Source organism: Pseudophryne corroboree, chromosome 5 (genome assembly GCF_028390025.1).
Source record: "Pseudophryne corroboree isolate aPseCor3 chromosome 5, aPseCor3.hap2, whole genome shotgun sequence".
In the NCBI taxonomy this organism is placed as follows: domain Eukaryota; kingdom Metazoa; phylum Chordata; class Amphibia; order Anura; family Myobatrachidae; genus Pseudophryne; species Pseudophryne corroboree.
In genome coordinates, this window is record NC_086448.1 from 339,769,250 (window position 1) to 339,773,487 (window position 4,238).

Consider the following 4,238-nt stretch of genomic DNA (forward strand, 5'->3'; position numbering starts at 1 on the left):
ATTTCACAGTATAAGATAATGTTATAAAGGCTTGTCAATACCTCCTGGTACATTTACATTGATTTATCATTCACATTTCTTCCATGACAGACAGGGGCGGATTGGGAACATAAAGTGGCCCTGGAAATATATGAAAAGTGGCCTCATGTAGGTTGGAGTAAGTCAGCTATAAGCGGGGCCCAACACAAATTGGGCTTAAGCAAATTGTTAGCATTACCCACAGTGGTAGTAAGCAAGGCTAATGCAGCATGGTAGGCTGTCACAGCACCAGCAGTAGGATCGTGTCACAGGAGGTGGAGATCACACCAGTGGGTGAGGCATTGTACTGGTAGGCAGTCACATCACCTGCAGGAGAATCATGTCACAGGAGGTGGAGATCACACCAGTAGCTGAGGCATTGTACTGGTAGGCAGTCACATCACCTGCAGGAGGATCTTGTCACAGGAGGTGGAGATCACACCAGTGGGTGAGGCATTGCACTGGTAGGCAGTCACATCACCTGCAGGAGAATCATGTCACAGGAGGTGGAGATCACACCAGTAGCTGAGGCATTGTACTGGTAGGCAGTCACAGCACCAGCAGTAGGATCGTGTCACAGGAGGTGGAGATCACACCAGTGGGTGAGGCATTGCACTGGTAGGCAGTCACATCACCTGCAGGAGAATCCTGTCACAGGAGGTGGAGATCACACCAGTGGGTGAGGCATTGTACTGGTAGGCAGTCACAGCACCAACAGGAGAATCATGTCACAGGAGGTGGAGATCACACCAGTGGGTGAGGCATTGTACTGGTAGGCAGTCACATCACCTGCAGGAGAATCATGTCACAGGAGGTGGAGATCACACCAGTAGGTGAGGCATTGTACTGGTAGGCAGTCACAGCACCAGCAGGAGGATCTTGTCACAGGAGGTGGAGATCACACCAGTAGCTGAGGCATTGTACTGGTAGGCAGTCACAACACCAGCAGGAGGATCGTGTCACAGGAGGTGGAGATCACACCAGTAGGTGAGGCATTGTACTGGTAGGCAGTCACAACACCAGCAGGAGGATCTTGTCACAGGAGGTGGAGATCACACCAGTAGGTGAGGCATTGTACTGGTAGGCAGTCACAGTTCCTATGGTAGCTACACCCCTATATATAACACATGTAACTGTGACAGGGAAGGTGGCCTCTTTCAGCTCTGGGCCCCATAGTAGCTGTGTTATACAGTAGAAAATATGCTATACCAATACGTCCCTTCCTCCCCAATAAGAAATATAGATAAATCCAATTTGAAAACAAAATGGAGTAAGAAGAGAAAAAAGACATGTAAACATCTGGCAGATAAAATGCACGATATGAACGTTCTCGTTCATTAAGGAATGAGAACTCGTTTATATCTTGCAGTGAGTAGGCACCAATGATTAACGATGCGCGGCCTATCTGTCCTGAATAGAAAATAATAATAATAATTTACTTGCCATAAATAAATTCTATTGAAATGCAGACATGCGTCTTCTGTGGTCCAAGTGTTCAAACTAAGGGCCTAATTCAGACCTTATCGCAGCAGCAAAATTGTTCTCTATTGGGCAAAACCATGGTGGTCATTCCGAGTTGTTCGCTAGCTGCATTAGTTCGCTGTGCAGCAATGAGGCTAAAAAAAGGCACATCTGCGCATGCGTATGCGGCGCAATGCGCACGCGCGACGTACTATTACAACGAATGATGTAGTTTCACACAGGGTCTAGCGAAGCTTTTCAGTCGCACTGGTGGCCGCAGAGTGATTGACAATGAAGTGGGCGTTTCTGGGTGTCAACTGACCGTTTTCAGGGAGTGTTCGGAAAAACGCAGGCATGGCTAGGCGAACGCAGGGCGTGTTTGTGACGTCAAAACAGGAACTGAACAGTCTGGAGTGATCGCAAGCGCTGAGTAGGTTTTGAGCTACTCTGAAACTGCAAAAAAAAACTTTGTAGCCGCTCTGCGATCGTTTCGTTCGCACTTCTGCTAAGCTAAAATACACTCCCAGTGGGAGGCGGCATAGTGTTTGCACGGCTGCTAAAAACTGCTAGCGAGTGATCAACTCGGAATGACCACCCATGTGCACTGCAGGGGGGCGCAGATATAACATGTGCAGAGAGAGTTAGAGTTAGGTGGGGTGTGTTCAAACTGCACAGAAACAAAATAACCCACCCAAATCTAACTCTCTCTGCACATGTTATATTTGCCCCACCTGCGTTGCACATGGGCCCTCATTCCGAGTTGATCGCTTGCTAGCTGCTTTTAGCAGCAGTGCAAACGCTAAGCCGCCGCCCTCTGGGAGTGTACCTTAGCTTAGCAGAAGTGCGACTGAAAGGTTCGCAGTTCTGCTGGTATTTTTTTTCATGCAGTTTCTAAGTAGCTCCAGACCTACTCCTACCTTGCGATCAGTTCAGACAGTTTAGTTCCTGTTTTGACGTCACATACACGGCCAGCGTTCGGCCAGCCACTTCCCCGTTTCCCCAGGCACGCCTGCGTTTTCAACTGACACGCCTGCGTTTTTAAGCACACTCCCGGAAAATGGTTAGTTACCTCCCAGAAACGCCCCATACAAGTCAATCACTCACCGATCAGCAGAGCGACTGAAAAGCGTCGCTCGGCCTTGTGTGAAACTGCATAGTTTTTTGTGAAAGTATGTCGCGCGTGCGCACTGCGGCCCATACGCATGCGCAGATAAGACGTTTTTAAGCCTGATCGCTGCGCTGCGAACAACGGCAGCTAGCGATCAACTTTGAATGACCCACATGGTTTTGCCCATTAGAGAACAATTTTGCTGCTGCGATCAGGTCTGAATTAGGCCCAAAGTCCATTTATGTATATAAAAAGCTCTGTGACCGCTTAGAATGAATTAAATGCCTCTATAACAGACAGGTCTATAAGTTATGTCAGTAGTTTTAGGAACAAATATACCCAGCAGAAGGAAAATAGTGAGATTCATATATCTATATCCTTTTTAACACTATCATTCACATACTTATTATGAAAATTATTTAAAAAATGTTTTTCCTTTTGAACTTTGATGAACATCCAATATTAAGTGATAGTGGTAATGTCATCTTTAGGCAAGCTGAAGGCTGCCTAAGATTGAAGCCACATAAGCGCCCTGATTTTTTGTGACTAATGGGTTAAAGACAGAGCAGTGCTAGCTTAGTGATGTCATTTGTGGTCAGGTGTTTTGGTCTGCCTATTAGAGAGATTGTAGAAGGGGTGTATAATACAGTACTTATAGGCAGGTCCTGGGGGCCATCTTTCTATTTGCCAAATGGAAGGCTGAGTACTCTGCTTCTGTCCTCTCCCCTCCTCCGTCTCTCCTGACTGGGGGTGGCGTGGTGTCCCGGCCATGGCTGCCACGGGCGCCGCCCGCCCGCGTGCACGCGTCTCCCCTGGCTGCCATGTCGCTTCCGACGGCTGTCTCCTCCCGCCCAGCGTCTCCTTTTGTGCCCTGCTCCCCGTCCGCGGCTCTGTACAGTGGCCGCTGTGCCCTCGTTGTGCCTGGCGGCCCCAGGCTATCTCCGGGAGAAGGAGGGGGGTTTATGGCTGCATGTGGGAGCTGGGCGAGGGACGCTGCTGCAACAGGTCCCTTCCTCCTCTGTGGGTGCTATGCGGGCGCAGGTTCCGGCCCCCCGGCGGGTGGGACAGGCCTGGCGTCCCTGCTAAATGTACGCTTCTCTGCCCGCAGGATGTGGGTGGGGGTGGTATGTCTTCCTCTGCGGTGTCTGGGGGGGTAGTTTCAATGGTTCCACCTGGGGCCCCGTTGGTGCAGGCTGCCTCGCTGGTGGGGGTGTCTGCTCCGCTCCGTCCACCCTGCCTTAATCCGGCTGACCATCGAGGTGGTTTAGCGGGGTTGTCTAACAAGGCCTTGGCTCCTCCCACACTTCGTGCTTGTGACGCACCATGGCAAGATTGGGAGGTGTCTAAGGTTAGGGTCATGAATGGTCCACTGAATAAGTCTTTGGTGCACTGTTTGTTTGCTTTTGTGTGGAACCATCATATGAGTGGTAGGTCCTAGTCTGCTATGGCTTTCGCCATTGCACGGCTTAATGGGTTGTGTTACCTAGTTTGGCGGTCTCTGTCCTGGAATTTTTGCTTTTAGGCAACCTTTGGCTTTTGCATTTTTTGGCGCTTTTGGAGTTGCGAGCAGCAAGACTTCAGTCATTACCGGATTGATGTTCAAGAATGTTTGGCTAAGGGATGCTGTTGTGTTATGTTAATTTGCGCGCCC